The sequence below is a fragment of the Ceratosolen solmsi genome, unplaced genomic scaffold, assembly GCF_000503995.2.
Source record: "Ceratosolen solmsi marchali unplaced genomic scaffold, CerSol_1.0 scaffold6, whole genome shotgun sequence".
NCBI lineage: Eukaryota > Metazoa > Arthropoda > Insecta > Hymenoptera > Agaonidae > Ceratosolen > Ceratosolen solmsi.
The window spans coordinates 6,074,471-6,086,865 of NW_011948414.1; positions in this window are offsets into that span (position 1 = coordinate 6,074,471).

Genomic DNA, 12,395 nt, shown 5'->3' on the forward strand with positions numbered 1-12,395 from the left:
GGACAATTTTATCTTTAATTTATGAAGAAGAAGAACAAAGAGAGGCAGGCATAAAACATTAAATAAATATTTTCATCAAAATATAAGCGATAACTTTTATCAGCCGTTTATTTTAAATAACAATAATAAAATATCTGAAACATGAAATATCAAATAAAAAACATATGCGAATAAAGCGTATTAAGAGATTTTAATGCTAATGAAAATAGCTTGTCTTTCGGACATTTTATAAATCTAAACAATTTTTTCTTGAACGTAATATTGCAAAATAAACGCGAAATAAAATTTCCTGCATTTGATCTACTAACTTATTATTACCCTTTTTTTGTTTTTGGTCAATTAATTCTTCTGACTTCATTTCTATCACCGTCTTTGTCTCTCGCCTGCGAATCTCTAATTTTCTTTCTAAAATTATAAAATTTTATACTTCATATATAAAAATCGAATGAAATTCATCAATTCTTAAAATGAAAATTCAGATATTTTTAATTAATTGTAATTGGGAAGATTATTCGTACATTAAAATATTTTATAGCAATTAAAACTGTGATTATATTGACGTGTAAATATGCTATTCAAGCACATCTTTATTTTTCATGATTTAATGTGCAAAAAATATTAGATTTTTCTCATAAATTTTCTCGTTTTAATGTAGTTTTAATTTTCTTATAAATATTATAAATATTACAAAGATCATAATTAATTGAGAAAATCAATATTAGACATTAAACAAAGTCTCTAAAGTATTTATTTATGTAAATAATGAATATTACTTATTAATAAAATTATTAATAAAAATAAATTTACTTATTTATTTTTTAATGAATTCTTTTATTTATGTCATCTCAGAAAGAGTTTAAAAGAAAGATATTTTTGATACTTAAATAATATTAATCTTAACATTTTCAACAACGATTAAGAATAAATCTATTTTTCCGATACATAAGCAACGAAATGAAATAATTTTATTAGAACTAAAAAAACATTATACATTTCACAATCATTATTTCACGATTATTTATTAATTCTATACGAGCAATATTTTTACTATCACAAACTTATGTTATAATACCATTTAAATAAAAAATATTGCTTCATAAATGATATGATTATTGTAGCTTGTTGGTATTTCACGTTTTTCAAATTATGAAGAGAAAAGTGGATGACAAAGTGTTAGTCGTAGTTAGTCGTAGTAAAGGCCGAACGAAATACGAGAAAAATAATGAATATAAAAGAGGGATGAAGAGAGAGAAATAGAAATTTAAATGGAAAAGAAAAAGACACCTATCATCGGCATTACACGGTTATTGTATAGATTCAATGACAAATTGCGTGAGAAACGGCAATCGTGAAATACCCGTCGCTAGTTATTACTCCAAACAATGCATAAATATACATAAACGCATATACATATACACGTGCACTATACATATAAAAATATTTCAATAGTCACTGACAAATCATACAGAAGCCATGTGACTTTATAAACCGATAAACTTATAAAAATTTATCGAAAAATTACGGCATCGGTAAAAACATCTTACGTATATTTTATTTTATCCTTATTATTTTGTTCGGTTTATTAATATGCAGCATTTATAGGGAAAAAAAAAACAACACAAAAGATTAAAATAACTTAAAATTATTAAATGAAGACTCTAATAAAATTCTTAAATAATTAAATGACAATTGCTCGAAATGATTGATAATATAAATTTAATTATGAATAAATCAATAATTATTGGGTATAGTGGTATTTAATATAATATACTTCAAGCATCGCATTAGACTGCTTGTATTTTTTTTTTTTTTTTTTATTTATAATAGAGGTCATTTCAATATTGCGAATATGTTAATTAATTTATTATATTTATAGTACAAAAATATAAAAATCAAACAGATTATCAAAATCCATTTTATGATGGAAAATGAAAATTAATGCTTTAATATCGATCGAGGGTAGCGAAAAATGATAAAATAGATATATACAATATAATCAAAGTGATGGTATATAAAATATAAATATAAATAAATAAATTAATTCATAAATAATAAATAAGTATATATAGGTTTCACTATAAGTATGTAATTACTTGTATGAAAAACAGAATTAAAAGTAGAAAACAAGTCAGTCGGCAATAAGTTATTACCTGCATACTTATAGAAATACTTAATTTTGATGCAATACAAAATAAAGAAATATTTATTTGTTTTATTACTATAATTTAGAGTATAAGTATGTGACATAAAATTTTTATTTTAATTTTAATCTATGATATATGTTACCAATAAATATAACAAATAGATATAAGAACATTTTTTTACAAGAGCATTAGCAACATAAGAAAGAAAATAAAAATGCTTCGAATTAAATTGTATAATTTATATATCAATATCCGTAATTCTATTGAAAAAAAAAAAAAAAAAAAGAAAGAAAGAAAAAAAAATGATATATGACAATTATAGAATATAAATGAACAAAAACGTTTTCGTATAGAAAAATGAAACATTAATACATATACGTATCTTAAACATCAATATGTTATAAAATTAATCATAAAATAATTAAAATTAACATTACAATATGCCAAACATATTTGTACAATGAACTCAAAGAATCTACATTCATCATCTCTCTTTATATTGTGTAAAAATTATGGTAAACTATTGTTTCCCTGTAACCTTCATCTAATTAAACCTGTAAACTTCATCTAATTTCATGCTATTTAAAAATATAAAATAAATAATTTTTAAATTAAATTATGCTTATTTATGTATATTTTTCAAATAGATATATCAATAGAACAAATAACCAAATAAAGTAATCGGTAATCAGCAAAAATTTATAAATGTTTCATTTATCCGTACGAGAGCATTTCGATATATTCACACTGTCAGTGTGTGCGTGCATGTAAGTGCATAATATGCATGAAGCACGTGCGTAAGTATGCACGCATATGTGCACGCACTTATGCAAACGTAAAGAAAATGACGGAAGATATGCGCTCGAGGCTCGCAACAATATCAATTAAGATACATTAAACTATCAAATGAATAGTTGGTTTGCTGAGAACGAACCGTAAAATAAAATATAGTGTGGCTAGTCTATTAGATTTCTATTCCTTTCAGAAAGAAAAAAAGAGAAGAATGCATTATGCATATAAGGTACACGTGTATATAGTTGTACACATACACGAATGCAAATAAAAACACCTTCACAAAAAAGCAAATGCGCTCGTGTATTCGCAAAATATAGTTGAATGCTAGGGTGTATACGGTAAAAATATAATTACCGATATATGAACAAATTATATTAGTTCAATACTTTATTTATCGGATGTAGCATTGCTTCATCGGTATTAATGTATTGTTTTAGACATATAAGTGAATTAAATGTAGTAATATAGTGCATATAAAATATATATATATATATATATATATATATATATATATATAGGTTGTAAGTACTCGAAAGTTAGAACGAGAGTGATAAAGAGTAATTCTTTGTTGAATTAAATGAAAGCGTCCGATTTATATAATCCGCTAATCCGACGTTCCTTTGTTTCACGTAGGTATTTTAAATATAAATAAATAAGCGTAATTCGTATAATTTTATAAACACGATTTCTGGGCAGTTTGCCACTTTATACATACAAACATATATTTTTTTTAATAACTATCAGTATAAATATCTGTATTATGGCATTTTTTGTTTTTTTATATTAAGGTCCTGTAAAAAAGATTAATTACCGACTGAGTGAATTACTTAAAAATAGACTCTTGTTGCCTATGATTATTAAATTATTCAAAATTATATTTATTCTATCATTTATTTTTTCGTTTATTTTTCCTCGTATCAATTATAAACATAACTTTATTAAAACTTTGTATATAATTTATATTTTATTATTGGAGAATGAATAATCATTACTTAAAATACTTAAGATGTAATTTTATAAATTGTTATTTACATATATTACAATAATTTAGTTAAATTCCGAATAATGTTTATATTTCAACCAATTTCCAACATAATTCTATTATTGTGCATTAAATTTCAAATTCCTTTTATAAATTGATATTTGCAAAATAATTAAAATAATTTGTTTCAAAATTAAAATACAAAGTCTTTCTGATAGTAATATATTTATTCCGAAAAGAAATCATAAATTGGTGAACGGATTACTTATAATAGAAAATTTTATTTTTAAAATGTTTTGAACTCTTCATTGTATGAGCAGTGATTAAGACACGGCTGTGATGATAATTTATAATAAAGTGATTATTTTTTTAACCAATTTTACTCAGTCGGTAATATCGACTAAATTTATTATATATATAAAAGACTCTGTTAAATCTTCAAATTTTACCAAAATATTTTTAAAAGCATTGACCGCTCGTATAAAAAAATAAACAATGTCTTATCTTGTTAGGCTAATTTGGCTTAAAAAAAACTCAGTTACTAAAAGTGCAACTTGTCGTTCTGGATGACCTGGCATATCACACTTTCCACCGTACATTATAAGAAGTTAGGTGCCTTTTTCCTGTTCAGGGCGCAATTAAATACCTAAAAATCATAAACAACAACAATTATTAGATTGACAGCATTTTTTTTTTCTCGTAAAAATTAAAAGCAATCATAATAATTAAGAATCTAGAAAACTATTTCAAAAGAGCGGGAAAATTTCTGAATGTCAAGGGCTTGCTTGAATCAATACATTAAATAATCAATGATCAAATCCTATAAGCATATAGAAATTTATAAAGATTTTTCGTCGGTATGCGCTAAAGACGCTAACAATAACTTCCAGAGGCTTGGCGAATTAATAATAGACTACATCTCATAGAAAAAAGAAATGAAACAGATAGAGAAAGAAGATGCACAATATGTGGCCCTTTATATACATACTTACAGGCGAGCGGATTTTGCGGTGAATTAAATTATATTTAATTAAACTAAGCTTAATGAAAAAAAGCAAAAATAAGAATGAGAATTTGAATTCCCTTGCGCAGTGAGTGACTATTTATACGTCGATACTTTTATCGAGTATAGTTTCAATAGCAAAATCATTATTTAGTTAATTTACTGTAACGTAACAAATAGAATTTTAGAAAGACTGCTTCAACAGATTCTATACTAATGAAATTGAAATCTAATCAAAATTGGTAAAAATAACTAATTGGAGTGGCATGAGCTCTGATTAGTTCTTTCTTTTCTTCTTCGCGTGTGTGTACTCATCACGTAAAATATACATTCTTATAATTATACCATTAATGATACAACGTACGCGCAAGAGACAGGACACACGCGTGCACGCGACACGAAAACAAAAAAGTACATACATATAAAGAAAAATAATTAATAATTAAAATGGCACCCAAACCTGTGGTAAAAAACACACATATTCTAGCTAAAGGAAAAAGATAGATATGGAGTCGAAATGGAAACTAGTATAGAATATTAATTAGGGATTCCTTCTTGAGTGAATTCATGCAAAGGTATGTGCAACGGAAGTTTGAAAAGATGTGCGAATGAAAGCAAAAGAAAGCGAGAAAGAGAACAAAACAAAAAAACATGTATAAAATTATACATATACATAAGGAACGTAAAAATTATATTATAAATAACGAATGATGAATATAATTATACATATGTAGACACACGCACACATTATATATATATATATATATATATATATATGTATGTATGTATGTACGTATGTATGTATGTATGTATGTACGTACGTATGTATGTATTTATTTACGTGTATGTATGTATGTATGTACGTACGTATGTATGTATGTATGTATGTATGTACGTATGTATGTATGTATAAATTATATATAATATATATAATATATACCATATACATTATATATATTATATGTAGATTAAAAAATTATAAATATGACGGAAGTATATAAACGAGGACACAGGATAACAGAATCCGTTAGGAATAAGATATTATTATGATGTATGGTTGGTTTATAATGTAAAATATATTATAGAAAATGTATATGAATTTGTCATAATTTATTTTTCAAATATCCTAATTCTTTCCTTTATATACATAAATTTAAGATATCTTGATATGACTGTTAAAAAACCGCATTTTAGAACTGCGACTTTCTCTTTTCATGTAAAATGATGTTTTCATAAAAAAAAAAAAAGATAAATAAATAAATTAGTTTATTGCAGAGATAAGGTAAGTAAAATATTTAATTAATTTATTTAATGCAATGATATGTAAAATTATATTTTTACATACGTGATGGTGTGAATTATTATAAACAATATCATTTACAAAAAGACAAACTTATTCCATAACAAAAAATAAAATTTCAAAAATCGAATTTAAATAAAATTAAGGGAGATCATTTGTATTGTTATCTCATTTTTATTTAAATAAATTGAAGAAAATGAAAAAATTAACAATTACTTGATATTTAAAGTGCTCTTCTAACTCGCATTTATAATATAAATTTCTATTACACATTAATTGACTATATAAATAATATATTTAATTTAGCAATAATAAAAGACGAATGTTATAAAATATTAAAAATTCTTTTATTTTATTGAATAGAACTGAAATATTTTCACTTGTTTATTATTAATTACTATATTATTAAACTGCTTGACATTATTCTGTTATAAATTGGTAAATTTGTATATATTATATATTAGCTAAATTTAAAAAAAATTTTTTTTTTTAGCAAATGTACATAAATAAAATGGCTAATTGCATATTATGCATTTCTTTATTTTATGTCACCCATTGGTTTTTCGTCTGCTTTTACAAAATTCGAAGTCTATAAGAATACTGACATACATACATATATTTATATTAACATATGTTTGGCATTAACTATAACATTTACATAATTGTATTTAAATTTAAATAAAATATTATATTCTTAGAAAACACATTTAAGCTGAATTCTATATTTAACATAGTTCGGTTAGAAACATATTTATTTTTATATTATGCAATTAAATTTTTGAAAAAAATATGTGCCTACAATATATCTCTAGTACATGTTTTTATGTTATGACAATGAAACTAGGATATTTTTATATATAAACATAGCACATGTAAAGTATGAAATTTTAAAAACTACATTTTATCTAATAAAACGTTGATTTAAAATAAATATTTCTATAGCAAGATTACCAAAATTACATAAATCGGAGCTTATAATCGTGAAATTTATCATTTATCTCAAATAATATCTCCATGATACAATAAACTAAAAGTTAAAGCACAAATTAATCAGAAATTAACCATATGGCTGTGAAAATTTTGACCAATGACGTGAATATACATAAAATAATAAAATTTAATAAATGATTACTATGTATCAAACCAAATAGTCAATTATACTTTCGAAAATGCAAATTATAATGAATGAAGAAATGTATTTGATTTTCTATATAAATTCAAATTACTAAATATATTTTGTATATATTTTATTTACTGAATTTTCTCAGTTAAAATATAATAAATATTACTTTCAATAAAAACTTGATTGTCATAAATCATTACTTAGCGCTATATAGACATAAAATATTACTATAATATTAAAAAATATGTATTTTTAAACAAAGGAATTAATTATTGTTGGTGAAAATTATATCTTTTTATTAAATTGTTTAAGGTTTAAGTTGTGCTTGAGTTTATGAGAATAATAAAAATATTACAATATACGAATGTATTTACTTAATGTCAGTCCTTACACGACAATTCAATTACTTTATTCATAGTGTAGAATATTTAAGAAGCCACGACAAAATTACAAAAAAATATGCATTCTAATATATATATGTCCGAACACTGTGCATTTGTATCTCCGAACAAAATAAATTTTTCCCCACATATATTACAATCCTTCGTGAGTAGTCCTGTTGGAGGTATTCAAAAATTTTACATGTCTCGATCAGTGGCACATGTGTACTCGATAAATAATCCCGCTGACTTAATATCACGCGGTCTCATGTGTACAGAATTTTTAGCTGACAATTTATTCGAAAATGACCGAGTACAATTTGAAAAAGAGTGTAACAGTTGAGTAAAATAGGAAAAAAAAAAATTTTCTGGAGCTGTTTATGAAACATGAAAATATTGTAAACTTTTGTTTCAGCGATACTAATTAAATGCAATTATTACAAATAAATTTTTCATTTTTTCTTCTTTTTTTTTCAAATTCATATCCACATGAGATTATTTGAGTTTCTTGAAAAAAACAAAAATAAAAACAAAAACAAATAATCATCTTGCTCAATTAACTAATTGAAAATCAGAGTGTTAGTCAGAGTCTTTCTAATTAAATAAATAAAACGAGAAACGAGAATTATTTAATGAAAAGTAATAATTGCCCTCAACAACAGTATAATAACGCCATAAATTTTTTAATAGCATGGAAGGCATTTTAAAATGATTTTTTGCATGATTTGCTCAATCGAGATTGACGGTGAATAGAAAATGTCATTTTTGCTTGAGTAAACCCAATCAATGTAAGCAATGCGATTCATTATTTTTTTTTTTTTTTTTTTTTTTTTTTTTTTTTTTTTTTTTTTTAACGAAATGTATTTATCATTTATTTTATTATTTTAATTAACCGAATAACGTGTACTCTGTCTCAGATATTTTATATAATAATTTCCCTTGACTACTTGATTATTTCTGTCAACAACAATATCCATTGACGAGGCTTCGAACAGTGCGAATCTGTAAAAGTTCGCTTTTAATCTATACATCGATGAATCGACATTTATCTAAAATGGTAATAACAGTGAGAGTTAGTGGGCACTTTTTAAGTATGGCTCGCTCTAGCATTAGTGACAGAATTAGTGGCAGAAGCGGGTAGAGCGAAAATCACTGGTCGCAACACCGACGACGACTAGCCAAATTTTCGCAAATCATGCTCTTTCGCTGTCTCAATTTTCACAAGTTAGCGAAATAAGGGATAATTATGATGACTATACATCCTCAACACGACACGTTCGCTATTCGCACCAGCGGTAAAATTGAAATTTGCCTCGTTTTCTGAAAGTATCCTATATGCGCGTATTCAATGAAGATGCGGCAATTTGTTTCCCTCGGTGAAAGCTACTTGAAGTATTCTCCGAATGTTCTCGCGTACATAGCTGTTTTCATTAGTGCTTTTGTACTACGCTATTTAAAGTTTTCATATTTACATGTACTCGCGCAAACGCAGCTATACGTGCACGCACAACTCTATATATCTCTCTCTCTCTCTCTCTCTCTCTCTATATATATATATATATATATATATATATATATATATATATATATATATATATATGCATATGTGCATTAATTACCAAGTTCTGAAACGTATGCTGATAATGTGAAACTTTAAGGAACTTGAAGGAACTTTAAGGAATTATTGATAAATAACTTTATCATGAATCACAACTAAAGATCTATAAAATATTTACAATCGTTAATCTATGAACATTCATTTTTACTGTCGATTAACTTATTAGTCATGCAATTTCGAGTAGCATATCTCGTATTATTCTGTTAATTAAAAAGTAATAAATTTTGTAAATCTTTGAAAATCGTGAAACTACTAAAATTGCAACGAATAAACCTTTCATGTATATTTTCTTTTACATGAGTTTTCATGTCATAAAAATTCATTAATATTGCAATTAATTAAGCTAACCAAAAAATATCATGTAGAGGAAAATTTTGCAAGAATGTTGTACACGTATAAAAAGATAGGTTGACACGTGTAATTACACGATATGGGATGAAGTGAAAAGGATAGGATAACGGTACCTAGCTATTTTAGCCAAACTGACAGACGCGTTAACATGACAGCTAGCAGCACTACGTCTTGCTCTCATTCTCTCTTGATCACTTCTCTCACCCACCCACCCCCTACCCACCCACCATTACCCCGCCATCCTCTACCACTCTCCCGCTCTCTCGCTCACTCACTCGCTCACTCTCTCTCTCTCTCTCTCTCTCTCTCTCTCTCACGTTCACTTTCTCACTCTATGTCTCCTTGTAAACATGTCTTCGCGTGCACGTCAAGCTCGTATGAATGTACAAAGTTGCGCGTGATCGCGTTCTATGCAGAATATAATGCACATGCGCCCTAAGGCCAATTATATATTCATAAACTTGCACGTAAGCTAGGAATGAGTCAAGAAATAAAGAGCGAGCGTAAAAGTAACCCTTAAAAGTTGACGATTAAGGGTACCTCTTTGTTCATAAAATAATACTATTTTATTTATTAAGATTATTTCCATTTGTACGATTTTGATGAATAATTTTCAGGTAAGTTATAAATTCGTCTTTGATACTTTAATTTTTTAAACAAACGAGAGTATTTGATTCAAGATTGAATTCAAATATACGGTAATTTGTACATTTAAGTAGATTCTATTTACATTAACAATATGTTCACCATTAGCTTCACTGTCATTATTCTTTAGCGAAATATCAATAAAATAATAGAAACCCTATTTGCTGTTGCTAAATAGATATAGAATTCTGAGCCTCTCCAGTTCTTATACACCATTGACATTTATCATACTTTCTTCAATGTATATATATATATATATATATATATATATCTGAACATAATATGTAATAAAATCTTTCACATATGCAATAGATTTATTAAATGCAATAGAAAAATAAAGTATGACGTTCAATTAAAATTTTATTAGTAAAATGTTGCATTATTTCAAGAGTTATGGAAATTAGTTCATTTTTGTAATAATAATCTCGATGAATTTTAAAAAAATATTAACCAATGAATAAATCATAAATTTTAAATGAACACATTTGTGTAAAATATATACTGCTATTTTATATGTTGCAAGTAAATTCTAATAAACATTTATATTTTCATATAATATCGTACAACATAAATTAATATAGAATATAGAACCAAATGAACATTGAATATATTATTTCGTACTCGTATTTAAAAATCTCTTCGTTTTTACATTTTATATCAGTATTAGAAAAAAAAAAAAAAAAAAAAAAAAAAAAAAAAAAATAATGAAAAAATACTGACTTAAGGAGTTTTATGAAAATGCTATTTTTCTCTTTCTTTATTAGCTTTTCATTCTAAATGTGTGTTACAATATATTGTTCATCAAATATCACAAATAAAAAGGTAGGTACGAGTAAAATTTTATGAATTTTTATATAGATCCATAACTTTATAGAGGCGAGAACACTGGTAATCTAAATAATATTATAAATATGATGGTAAAATTAATACGAAATGAAACATTTTAGTCAACTATTACTTTCCGTATCTATAAATTTTTAGATATTTTATGGCCTAAAAGAAAAAATAAATCACGTTGAGCATTATTCAGAAAGAACAAAAAAAAAAAAAAAAGAAAGAAAAACATTAAAGTATTATTTCATCAAAATATAATATAGAATTTCGAATTTCTCGTTATGTGAATTAAACGATTCGTAAAAGTAATTTTTCACGCCAGTTATCTTATTAATTAACTGAAATTATAATGCAAATAACACTGTTACCGGCATTAAAATAGGTTAAACTTAAATGGCCGGATGCTAATTTCTTCAAAACATAAACGATCTGTTATTTTGCGAAAAGATTAAATAAATTAATTAAGGCTGCGTAATGAGAAAACACCAATTAATTCCGATTGTATTTTAGACATACGCCAAACCATTAAGTATTTTATGATAACTCTATAAAATTTTGCAATTATTTACGGTGTAATAAAAAGGAAAAAAGAAAGAATATATCGTCACATTTTATTGACTAATAAAATAAAAACTTTAAAAAAAGAAATTTTTATTGATCGACCTTTTTTACCATCATTATAGGCATGCGAGGTTCTACCCGCTTTTTATACAATCGTTCTGTTTTTGTGCCCGGGGTACTAATGTAAAGGACTAAAAAGTAAAGGTGAAAGATAGCGAGAGCAAAGATAGAGAAATAATAACATACAGGGAATGGGAGAAATAAAAATATAACAAAGACCATCGTATACAAGTATACGATAGTAAGAGAAAAAACAGGGCTAGGAAGCTCTATTAGATAGTACAGCGGGAATGTTGTACGCAAGATATAAAGCATAAACTACAATTAGCGGTAATCCGCTTGACACGGACATGGCATCCTTTGCACATGTTAAAGTATTAGCTGCTTAATGCCACATACTTCGCCGAAAACAAGCGAGAGAGAAAGGAAGACAGATAGAGAGAGGAGAGAGAGAGGAGTGAGGAGAGAGGGGGAGGGGGGATAGAGGGGGGATAGAGAAGGGGATGGGGGAGTGAGTGAGTGAGTGAGTGAGAGAGAAAGAGAGAGCGAGAGAGAGAGAGAGAGAGAGAGAGAGAGATGGCAGCAGTATTGGTTGAGAA